Source organism: Falco cherrug, chromosome 5, assembly GCF_023634085.1.
Source record: "Falco cherrug isolate bFalChe1 chromosome 5, bFalChe1.pri, whole genome shotgun sequence".
Lineage (NCBI taxonomy): Eukaryota > Metazoa > Chordata > Aves > Falconiformes > Falconidae > Falco > Falco cherrug.
This window is the reverse complement of record NC_073701.1, coordinates 13,474,821-13,487,808: the sequence shown is the minus strand read 5'-3', so window position 1 is coordinate 13,487,808 and position 12,988 is coordinate 13,474,821. Positions and strand designations below refer to the sequence as shown.

Sequence of the window (12,988 nt, the reverse complement as noted above, 5' to 3'; positions counted from 1 at the left end):
GTGTAGCTGTGAAGCCGGAACACCTTACATACCAGAAAGCTTGTGGGTTTGATTTTTTCCCCTGTTAACTGTTCGGTATATTAGTCTTGCTTTGCCTTGCCTTCCTAACAACAAACTTCATTCTCCAGAAACTTTATTTTTCAAGACTCTGTCCTTCAGCATTTCTAATATGAAGTGCTTATCAGGAAAGCAGCAACTGATGGTGGTCTAATGATTCTGTGCCGTTTCAGCCTTGGAAAACACTGCACTGGGGAGCTGGCTGCAGCAAAAACCCTGTGCCATTTTCATATAGCTATGGGTGTAAAATCTGTGCTGCTTTTGTGATTGAAAAAGGCAACGGTCTGCTAGAAATAAAAAAAAACACTGTCTAAGAATTTCAGGACAGCAGACCTAAAAGGTAGGCTCTCTGAGTTCGTTCTTAAGCTTACAGAGTACATAAGCTCACCTTCCACATGAGTGTCCTTCTGCAAGTGCTGGTTTTGCTTTTGTCTCATCTGTGGCTGCCTTGGCTTGCTGAGGTTTCAGTAGCATTCAAAGCATTCTGATTAATACCTTTTAATATTATATTTAATCTTCGCTGTTGATGATTTCCCCATCTGACATAAAGAAATTTATTTGACGAATCCTTGGACTGAAAGGGCCATTTAGTCTGGATTCAAAGTTAAATTGACTGAAACACCTACTCAAGTATTCTTGCAGAAGGGCAAATGGAATCACTGAAAAAATCTGCTGTTTCCAAAAAAGCTATGAAACTCTTCCCCCCCCCCTCTCTTGAGCTTCATGTAAGACATGACATATGTATGAAATGTCATGTAAGTTATACTCCTCTGGCTGGGTGTTCTTAGCATCCACGGTGGGTGCACATCTATCATCACCATTCATGAGAGCCTAGATGGATGTGTTGTATCTTTCTTTGCCAGCAGTAAGAATTTCCAGTACTTTTAAAAAAGAACAAGGACAGGAAAAATAGAATGAAGAGGACCATGTTGTTTACAACTACCAAATTAGCAGTTTTAATTGTAATTAGCTGGCTGATGGAGCTGTTAAATGTAACAGACCTTTTTGAAAATATATTGTATGCTACAGTTTATAATAAACTATAATATGACTCAATAGTTGGAAGTTATGTGAGCCTAAAGCCAGTAGGCTGTATGCTACATTAACTGAGCAGCACCATGATCTAAGGCAGGCTTTTGTGTATCTGATTTGATTGTTTTGGATAGACAGGGTCTGTGTATTTACAATAGGCATTTAACAAATGTGTGAGACATTATACTACAGCCCTGTAGACCAGGCAGTATCATAGCTAGAGACCAGAGTTGGGAGCTCAGCTTTCAGGTGTGTCCATGTTTTGCCTGCTTTAATATTTTGAATTTAACAGGGTAAGATGGAAGTTTTGAAGAAACCAGATGCTTTTAAAACCCATCTGACCCTTGAAATTCTTGAACTGTAGCAGGAAAAGATGTAAAAACAAAAAACCACTGTTGTTTTTCACATTGGAACAAGTCCATAAAAATTATCTCTGTTTATTTTAAGGTAAACTTCTTTTAATCCATAGAATAAATTTGATGCATTACATTAAATCTAAAATAGACCTTTTACATACCTGTATGATCCTGCAGAACTATCCTAGTTATTTCTAAGCTAGAATGCTGGTAATTTGGCTTCATTCTTCATCCTTGATTTCATCACATGGCAGAACATTGCCAGCGCCCTGCCACATTAACACCTTTAGTGAATGTTGATCTAGCAAAGCCAAAGGAAGATAGTCAGTGACTTTCCTATTCTCATATTCACCCTTCTACATAACTATAAACACTGCAAATCCAGACAAATTAGAGTCAATGCTAATGCCACTGAAGAAGTATTTAAAAAGAAAACAAAATTAGAAGATAAAAAATCTATGCATAGCTGCACTGAATAGGTGAATATCTGAGTTGTAATGGAATATGTGCTTTTGTTTAACCATTTGTAATTTCAGCATAGTAGAATTTATTTTTGGTATGCATTGTTACTTTATAACAGAAGACTAAGGATAGAGAACTTCAGCCTCTAGATGTGAAATGTTTTTTCTGTGAAGGTCATCAAGGATCCTTTTGTAGCAACTGCAGAGGTAGAGGGTGCCTTCTGTCACCTCAGAAGACAACTCCTGTTGTTTTCCCTTGTTCTGCTGGCTGTACAGGCAGCCCAAGAGGCAAGTTCCTCTTGGTACCTCACACAGACAGCTGCAGCTCGTGGAATGAATTCCAGCCTAAATACCCTGTGGGCTGCTACAGGCCTAAATCTCCCAAATGTCCAAGAGAGTTAAGGATACATATCTCCTTTCTTAAAGAACATGGCGTAATGGCAGATTTTTAGTTCATCACTGGGAATTACTCACAGATATGTTACTTTTTTTGGACAGTTTTTGTATCTGTCACTGCATATAAATCAGTTATGCTGAAGGGATTTCACATGTAGCTGAACTCCATTTTAAACTTCCTAGTGTATATATGGCTTACATATATATAAGTGCTTATATAGCAGTTTGGTCCAGAAAGGACTTACCCCTTTCTGTTCAAATTCAGTAGCCTCTTAAAAGGGTTATGCCTTACCTTTCGCTATTAGGTGATAGAAATGCAAACTTCTCTTTTTGTGCTCTCTTTTAAGCTATTCTGGGTGCTAGTTACCTCTGAATTTTTTATGAACGTGGGGGAATGTTTATGAAATGCTATTTGTCATAGGTGCTTTAATGGAAACTTGAGGCACACCTTCTCAACTTTCCTTAACACTCTCTTCTTAAAGGCCGGTTGTTGAAAAGGTTTCAAAAATACATCTTCCATGCTCAGAATCTAAGAACTTACACAATCAATTTTATACACACAAGTAGTTTGCTGAATGCAAAAAGACTAATGGCAGCTGCTTGTAGGACTAGAGCTCTGGCCTGGCTTCTTTCTGCTTTAGCGCGATTAGATTTGGGGACTAAAGTACCCGATGAAAAGTTCGCTCAGTCTAGGCTTCCAGCACACTCAGTCAGTGATCTGAATGCTCATCAGGAGGTGCCCCTCTTCCTTCATTGCTTACGTACACAGCTTCAGAAAACCAGATGTCTGAATACCTGAATTTAGGTGGGATAAATTAGATACTTGAATTTATCTGCTAGCGTTAAGATGAAAATGATATCGCTTACCTAATGAATGTTCAAGCGGTGCAAGCACAGGATGAAGTCTAGGGTCAGACTTAATCACTAATGGCTCTGCCTAACAAAAGCAGGAGCACTGAGATGGCACCACATTTTCCCCTGTGCTACTTTGCTCTTGTTCATCCATTTCTTTCTGCACAGGGAGTGGGGCTGCTTTAATTGGCCTTTGATGGAAGCAGACCAAGGGATGGCTACTTGGGCCCATTCAATCACAAGCCTACGCAGCGTCAAATGAAAGGATAGCAAGAGCATGCAGATACTCAAGAAAAGAGCTATCCACTTTCCTATTTTAATTCCCTCACAAAAAGAAATTATTTGTTTCACTGAATAAATGCCCTGCAGTAGTGCCTTATTTCCTTTTTCTGATGGAAGAGGATTTTGCTGAATTACTATATGAGTTTGATCTTCCTTGTCTGTAGCTATTTTTGGGGCCGTATGAAAGCTGGAGAGGTCAATATCTTCAGGTACCTCCCTTTCCTAAGTAAAAATGTAAGAATAATGATAATTGAAAAAGAAATGTAATCCAGGGGGTTTTGTAGTCAACCAGACCTTTTACTCTGGATATACTTTTTCCCCAAAATGTAATTTGGTTCAGTGCTAGTACGTAATTCATTAGGACAGAGCCATTTTTTAGACTGTTATTTACCATAGGCTTGCTTTTAGGGCTTGTAATTTGGTGGCTGAAGCCTGCTCCGGCTTCAGACAACGCAGTCCCTGATTTTTTCAGTTGTTAATTCCCAGTCTGTTTTTAAAACTGTGCACTCTTCATTTAGTAGTTAGGTAACTTTACTCCAAAGTGCTTGTTTATTAAGGCATTTTAGGTGAACAAGTATGAAGAAAGATGGCTTTTTTTTCTGGCGTGGTCTGCATTTTATGTCTCCGTCAAGTGCTTTTCTAAAGCTGTTTTTCCCAGACTGTGTGTTTTGCATGGGTGGGACAGTGGGTTATTGTTAGCCTGTTAGACACAACTCGGTTTGAATACCCTTCAGTAGTTTGTGAGGCAAGTCAGCTCTATTTGCATTTGTTCCAGTCACAAAGGTTTATAGGTCAGCAAAGGCTGGCTGGAAAAATTCAACATGCCAATGCACTATTCTTCTATGGTTGTCAGGAATTCAAACGTGCTGGTTTTTATATTTCTTCTTGGTCATGAATATATGATAGCACAGTCTGAAGTCGCTTTGTTTCTTTGGAGCTTGGTACCAGCTGGGACTAAGATGGAGGACGTGACTTGATGCCAGCTTCCCCCCCCCCCTTCTTCTGCCCATACTAATCAGCAGCAAATCAAATGACAGTACATCTGGAGGCAGTGAGAGGGCACTGCTCACCAGTGTACTGTATTGCTGCTATTTTTTTCTCTTCTATGAAAAAAGAGTCCAGCTGAATAAAAGATGACATTTGTCCTTTCATAGAAAACATTGCATTAGCTTAATCTCCCTTCTGGTTTGCATTTGGGTTTTCTTTTTTTTTGCTGTTTTTATTTAGATGCATTTAAGTTGCATCCTAAAATGCTTCCTGCTTAGCTACGTGCAAAGGCTATGTGGAGATCTTAATTTACGCATAGACCAACAAAGAATAGGCATATTTTAGAATCGAAGACTTCAGAAGCCATTCATATAGCTTTAATGGTCACATATAAAAATATGTAATGAAAACCATCTTGGGATATCACGGATAACCTGATCTTTTGACAACTTGTGTGCGAAGCTTTATATCTATCTATCTATCTATCTATCTATCTATCTATCTAAAACAATGTCTTCCCCAAAGAAAATGTTTCCTTAGCTTTGTTTTTCATCCTCCAGTTTTAGAAGAGGTTTGGCCTTTTGCAGTTCTTAAAACAAAATACAGATTTATCCACTGTAATTTGATTCCTTTAAAACTGCATTTTGAATTTTAAATGGTGTGTCTGAATACATTGAGAGGGATAGTACTGCAGGTTTGTTAGGAGCAGACATCTCATTTCCAGGCTAGCTTACTGTAGCCCCATTGCTCTTGAAACCAGTAAGCGCTTCTTGAGTGTGATTTATTTAAAACTCAGTTACAAAACCTGTTTGTCTTTATAGTTATATCTTGAGATCTGAGATTTTTCTTATAGAAGTAATAAAATGTGCCAGATCTCCTTTTAATATGCTCATTGAAATGCTAACTGTGACCTTTTTTGGTCTTTTTTTAAGGAGAATCTCTGCAAAATACGGACTGTTCTGAGTAAAAGGTGACATAGGCAAGGAAGGTTGCATCTGTAAACTAGAGAGGCAGCAGCTAAACCTCATATTGATGCCTCCATTTGAAGCAGCCAGGGAGACCCGTTTACTTTTGAATGCACGATTCGCTGCCAAGTTGGCACCATCTTTCATGTTTATAGATTTAAATTCAGCACATGGTTTTAACTCTTCAGCTGCACTAGCTGCAAACAATTACCCCAAAACAAATGCTTAGGTATAATCAGTTCATTGTCTTACCCATGCCAAGTTGTATCTGACCCTTAGAAATACAGTTGAGAACGTTATTTTAAAATGCCATATTGGGTAAGACACATGCAAATAGCAAAAGCATGTTTTAAATGGAAATGATTACAAATATTAAACCTTACTGTGAAAAAGCATCTCATAAAACAAACATTTTTAAAAGATCACATAAGGTATTAATGGGAAGATGTGGTGTTTAACAGTTGAATCATTGAAAAAGATTCTGCAGTTGGAATACTAATAAGCACAAGAAACCCACCTTGTTTATGAATCTCCTTTCTTAGCCTACACAATTACTAATGTGGTGCGAACAGCATAAAATTGTCACTAGTTGTAAATTCATCTGGGAAGAACGTTCCATAATCTCTTTTTTTATTTTATTTTTAATCTTAAAAATCTTTAAAAATCAGCCTGTCATAAGATCGCTTTAGTAAATAAATATTTCAGTCAGTTTTGACTATTTTAATAAGCAAAATATTTTACCACACATAGAAACTAATTTTTAAAACACAACCATGATTGATTTATTGAAAATGTTTTCAGCAATTAGATACATATTGCTTCATGGCTTTAATATTTAGTAAAGGAGCAGTAATAAGCTAGCTGCAAATGTAGTCATGCTCTGAAATCAAATTTGAATCTTAGCTTCAAAATGGACAAGTAAACATTGAATACAGTGATGTGGGTGACTACCATCCACACAGTGAAAGCGTAAGCTGAATCCCATCAACTCCAGTCACTGCTAAGGTTTGGGTATGGACAAAGAAGCGAGGAAATGCAATTCTGAAGTTTATATCTGCAGCCTTTTGTCCTGATCAAAAAAATTTTCTGACTTGCTTATATGCTTCATACTTATAAGCATCTCAGTTATGACTTTATTGGATACATAGATAATACAGTTTTTAGTAGCTGTATTAAATCATACTGTAATTATAATGGATTTTTTTTTAAACTACACTTACTTGTTTTTTTCCCAACAATTTGCAAGGCATAAAGCACTTTGTTTGTGACAAAACAGTTCTTTCATTCACTAATTATTTCATTTAGCATTAACTTCTGGATGCATGCAAGTAGTGAACTATCTTTAAAGCATTCAGATCAAAAGGTAATTTGATGTCAGAAAGCATGTCTGCACAGTCATAAATCCTTTCTGTTGTTTTAAATATTTTCATAATCATGGGTGCAAGTGAGCATATGGGAAGCTCCTTGTAGCTAGCTCTGAAAACAGAGGTCAACCAAACATCTAGACTACATTACAAACATGTAAATATATTCTGATTTTAGATCAAGAAAAATTTCTCATATTTTTCTCTCAAATCTTGTAGGTTCAGTATACACTTTCAGAGTAGCTTTCTTTTTGTCAGTTATTTTACTCTTAAAACTCAGTAATTCTTTCATAGTGCAGCAGGTTTATCAAATGAATCATTTCTTGGCATTATTCTTCTAATTCACGTTTCAGTGTGTATGTGTGTACGTACACATGTGCTCTTTCATTGTTTCTGGAATTCTAAGGTGAGCACACGTATTTTGTAATGGTTCACTCGTAGAATAGATACTTACTTTTATAAAAATACACACTGCTTTCTGACCTAGTGTGAAAGATACTTTATTTGTACAAACCCTAACATAAGAAAAGCAGCTGTTTGTTAGTTTATGCTTTTATTCACGTGGGTTCTGTCATCTCCTAAACCCCTTGGATTACTCGTAAGTGAAAGCAAAAGTTGCAGGCACAGTTTGGATGCGGCTGGATGTCCTGGACTGTAGTGGATTCTTTGAGGGTTGCAGCCCTTACCAGTAGAGGGATATTTTTGTTTGTTTGTTTTTATACAATTGGTTTTGAATAGGGGAGGGAAAAGACAGAAATTGTTTCTTGAGATTTGTGTGCCACAGAGAAGGTGTGAGAAGACTAGTAACATGTTGCAGTAATTTTGGATGAAGACAAATCCTTTAATTAGGTGTGTGCAGCGTGAGGATGTTTGTAGAGATCCCATATTTAAGGTTGTTGTGAACTGTCATTTTTTCAGAGAGAAAAATTAAAAAATCTTAATAAATCAACATTTGACAGTTGCTTTGTTTTAAGGTAGGAAAAGAAGAGGAGATGGGATTTTCTTAGGTTTTCTTCTACTTTTTTTTCAATACTGATTTTATTTCTGAGAATCTCTCACCTTGTGTTTTTTTTCTCCTGTTAGCTTTGCAACAGGATCGATGGCTGCGTTCAGACTCCAGAAATATGCATAGCCTTGCTTTGAAGAGGTAGGATGTTTTTGATATTTTACCATTAGAACAAATGGCTATTTTCCTCATTGTGTCATTATGCAATTTATAGACATTAAGAGAAGCTGGTGAACATGACAAGTATTTGCATGCCCTGATACTGCCAGCAGCCTACTGAGCTTCATTTTCTCCAGGCATGCTACCCCTGTCTCAGGAGAGGCCCTCATCCCCACCACAGCTTGTCCCTCTTCCTCAGCTGTGTGCGCGACCCCTCCCCAGTTTCCCTATAGAGCTGTGACAGCCTGTCATTGTCTGCCTCTCCGGATATTACAGTGCAATTTGCTCACATGGATGCTGACTGATCCCAAGATCTTTTTTTTTTAAAAAAAAAAATATGTTCTCTTTGCATTTTTTCCACAAGTCAAGTCCAAAGCTGAATGGTGTGGATCGTGACCAGGAACTAGAGTTTGCAAAGGCTGGTCATTGCTAGAATTTTTTTGTGGTGGATCGTAAAGGAGCTAATGACAGATTTTAGCTGTCAGTTCTTAGAAGAATTGTCAGGAAACTGCATCTTCTCCGTTCACCTCTTGCTAAGACTAAGGCACAGTGGGAAACTTTGACAAATTCAGTTGACAAACAGAACTTGGATCCCTGCAAAGGAGACATATTCTCCTGTCAAGTCTTTGAAAGATCAGAAAAAACTCTTGCTCTTATTAACTTTAGTGTACCCTCTTAGATCCCCTGCTTCGGAACACACTGAAAGTAATCCTCTCCACTCATTCTGGGAAAATTATGTTGAATAAGCAAGGAACATGCCTGAAGTTAATGAAGATCCTAGTGTTAATGGGGACCATTTTTCATTATGAAAAGGTTTGGATGCGCTTTCTGTGCATGTGGGCCTCAGCACAAATATGTACTGTACAGCTAAGCATAGTTTTACTCCTCATCTTACCCCCATGCTATTATTTTATCTCATTGATCTGTTAGCATAGGAAATAACTCCTGAACGCTTGCTCTCATTGAATTCAAACGCCTAGGAGAGTGGATACTGATTTTAGGTTTTTGCAATTAAAGTTTTTAAGAACATAATCAATTAAGTTAAAACAGAATTATTTTTAGAAAACGTCAATCTCAATTTTTAGCAATCTAAACCCTAAAGTTTTGTAGAATTTTCCATAGTGCTTTACTGTTTGGTGCATGTCTATGTGGCCCACTTGCATAATGAAATGCGACCTCTAAGTAGATAGGGTACTCTGCACAACTCAACACTACTTCAAAATATATTAAATTATATTAAAGCAATAATCATGGCACTACTTGATCATCCTTTTTTATTTCTGCTACATACAGTAGAAGTTTAAGGATATTGTGTAGACACAAGTAGTTAAATGCAAGGGTTCTTTGAGGAGCTGGTGTGGAGAACAGTCTCCTTTTGATTGCCCATATGTGAGACCTCCATTTGTCCCTTTTGATGAATTTAAGTGTAAAGCATATACAGTAACAGTTAAATCTGAAAAAGGAAATTTGAATTACCTGGCCACAACAGAGGTGATTAAAGGGAGCACAGGCATCCTGAGCCTGTTCCATAGAAGAAATTCTTCCCTTGCTCGTGTTACTACTGTGCAGAATTTTACACCAAATTTCCTTCTGTAATAAGGAAATATGTTGTATACTTAACAACAACAAAAAATTAATATAATGGATTTTAATTGTGAAGGTGGTTCTCCTGTTGCAGCGCACTGCTTTGTGCCACTCACATCTGAATAGGGGCAAGAGCTGAAAGCCACTGAGGAGTGGATGGGTGACATACTGGGGGCTTAGTCAGTGGTCAGGCCTGGAGGACAACCCAGATTAGAAAACTGGTGAGGCAGAGGAGTTAAATTGTTGCTTTCCTTGTATCACCCAGATCCCCCCTTGTCTTCCTGTTGTCACCACATTAATACCAGCTTCAATACTTTCAACTCACCTGTGAGGATGTGTAACCACAGACTGCAACTGAGTAAATACAAATGTGGTGTAGAAGTAGGCTGAAAAGTCAGTGAGGGTGTTGCTGGCCATATAAATTTCCTTTCTTTTTCTTACAAAAAGAGGGATTTGCACTTGTTGCATTTAGCAGACTTGGATTTGCCAGACATGAAACCGAGTTAGGTATTGTATATAATACCTCTGGGATTTTGTTTGACATTACCAAAGGTTTTTCACTTTACAGGGAATGTTGGCCTGGAATGTGGCCAGTCCTGACCACTTTGTGTAAATTTTGGGTGTCTGTGAAAGGGAAGATGCAGTGTTTGGTTGGGACTCCTTCTGGCATGCCTTGCAAGGAGGGCTTTTCTTCCCTTGGTGAGGTTAGAGTGCTGTTGCTGGAGGGAACGCTCTAGCTATCCACTTATAATTTGGAGGGGCTATTAAAAGAGTAATTAATATTAAAGATTAATACTACATTTTAATTTTTTTAAATAATGGTGAGTCTAATTCTGCAGCCATTTTCTTTCTTTCCATGTATGCGTGCATTGATAGAAAATTTTATCTTGCAGGAGAAATAGAGGTGAACAGTTTACTCTCAAAGGCATTTTGTAGTGCTTCACCTAAAAAAGTGTATGTCTGAACAAAGCAAAAATGAACAAAAAAACCCAGGACTGAATGTTAGTTGGTTCTTTGCTGCTGAACGTGGTTTTTTATGTATAAATGATGTAAGCATGCAGGTATACATATTGGTGTTGTATGCGTGCCACGGATTTACAGTTACTATCCTGTCTAGCAGTATGGTGATACCAACTGGATAAACTGCTTTTCATGCATTTTTGTCATTAATCCAGCTCATCCGTGACTTTCTCTAACATGCAAAATTTTCTGTTACCTCAGAAAGGTGGAAATCTAACAGAAAAATCATTATCTACCACAAATATGTTTTAATACCTAAACAAAGAAGGTACCTAAAAAAGGAATTATAGTAGTTGCAGCATTCAGTCTTGGATCAGTGGCACAGTTTTAGGATCCAGTAATTTGGTGGCATAGAAACTGGGAGTTTTATTCCACAAGGGGTACTCACTTGAGTGCAAATTACAACTTCAAACCTACAGAAGTCTTGAGATAGCAAACTTTGGAAAATTTTAGCATCTCATTGTGTAAGAAACATTTGAAATATTTTTAGGGCATTTAACACTTATTAGCACTGTGATCTTTGCATAGCAAAACTTTTGGCAGCTACAATGGTTTTTAAATCAGAGACTAATGTAGTGCCTGGTAAAAATGCAGAATGGCCTAATGGATTCTTAAAATAGGTTTCCTTCTGCATATTAGGAAGATTTTTATATTAGGAAGGTTTTATGTTAGTTTGTGTCAGCATTGCACGACACAAGGAGACTCATATCCATAATTTTGCTTATGCCACAAATGCCTTGTAGTTAAATATACTGTGGGTTTAAGTATCTGAAAGATTATTTCACAGGTACAACTCCCACTGATAGTCGGTGAAGGCCAGTTGCCTGCTGCCCCCCAGTTACACACCTGCAGTTCCTCTGTTCAGTGTGCATTCCTGGTGTCAGCAGGGGAAAACTGTGAGGACTGTGTGATTCTGTTTCTGCAAGGAAGTTCTTTGCCTGCCTCTACAGCACAGCATTTCAATTTGATGTAGCTCCTGATTGCAGGGAAATGTATAATTGTACAGCATCGGCTGGTGATAGATGCTATCACACTTCACTCTAGCATGTCAGATGTCCAAACATTTGTCTGAGTAATATTGTTAAAGATTCTATTGTTATCATAGTTTATTCGTTTCTTGAAAGAATTTTAAAACAGAAAAATGAATTCACATACTAACTGCTAACACATTGTCTGAGCACTTTTGAATAGCTGCTGGCTACTGTCTTTGCATATAATAATATATTGGAGTTCAGGCAGAATCACCACATTTTTAGAGATTTATAAAGGTAATCTTTACAGAAGTGGGCTGGACTGTTGGTGGTGTGTACTGGCCTTTGCAGCCTTCTAAAGGCAGAAGATGCTTTAGTATGTTATTTTATAGACAATACACACAACAAAACATCCTTTGGCACTTCAAAGTTGGTAAGTGAACCCCTTGAATGGAAGGTTATAAATCCACAGTATGCTTGTAGCCTTCCGATGTGCCCTAAAACTTCTGTATCTTGGCTAATTTCTGCCTTCCAGCTAGTAGTTGGCAGGGAGGACTCAAAGCCTCTTGAGGGTGAATGCTTGATGCATACGTCACTAGCAGGCTGCTCTGCAAAAGCTCTGTGTGAACTGGGCATGCGGGTTGCCATCCTTCAGTGTGTTTGAGTTCTGCTTAGCAAAGGACAAGTGGAAAATGAGTTACTTGCAGAACTGTTTTGTGGAGTTTCGGGCCATCTCAGCAGGGGCTCTTCTGCTGTAAAATTATGCAAATAGACACTGTAGATAAGTTGTAAACTAGACAAGATAGACATGTTAAGGTGATGGGTGACAGTACTTGAACAGGAGGACCAACATGAAAATTGACTTTAGCTCCGTATTTTTGGGTGCATTGGAGGGCAAAGACAGTGTGTCTCAATTGACCAAAAATTAGCAGCCAGGTGGTCTAGGAGAAAATCAGGCTTTTCCAGAGTGGACGTCATGTAACAGTACTGTGCAAAATACAGCATTTTATGTTGACAGTGTAGTTGTTCTGGCTGAAGATGCTCTTAGGTGAGGCCTATTGAGCTGTCATGGTCCTGAGGATCTTCTACACAGGGTATTTATAGGCAGAAGGTGGAGGTGTTTGCAGGTTCGACATCATAACTTCCTTGTGTGAAATAGTGTTGTTTATTTACTGTCTTGTATTGTGGAGAGAGGGTGTTTGAGGCATAATGTGTTTTCTCAGAGGCATTCTGTCACTTGGAAAATACTGCAGTATCTTTCAAAAGCTGGTTTTGTCCATTTATAAATTGTTATACTCAGCCCTTAAGGAAAGAGTCTGAAATATGAAGGAAAACACTGTACTGCATTTTCCCTTTTAAATAATTGGTAGATACACAGCCCATCCCATGAGTTAACAAAAATAAACAGTTGCATGAGTTTTCTTTCCAATATTTTTTTTTATTTGTGCCTGATCATCCCAAGCAAACTCTGTTGTTTTGATGGTTGCAAATCTCAA

At 37.9% G+C, this 12,988-nt stretch overlaps 1 long non-coding RNA gene across 1 annotated transcript in view; it reads left to right on the top strand.

Moving 5' to 3' along the window:
• The window catches only part of LOC129736245 (uncharacterized), a 116,497-nt gene that overhangs the window by 73,575 nt on the left and 29,934 nt on the right, over window positions 1-12,988 (top strand). The window contains exon 2 of the long non-coding RNA XR_008732563.1: window positions 7,836-7,899. This is a non-coding gene — a long non-coding RNA (uncharacterized LOC129736245). The remainder of the gene's footprint in view (window positions 1-7,835; window positions 7,900-12,988) is intronic.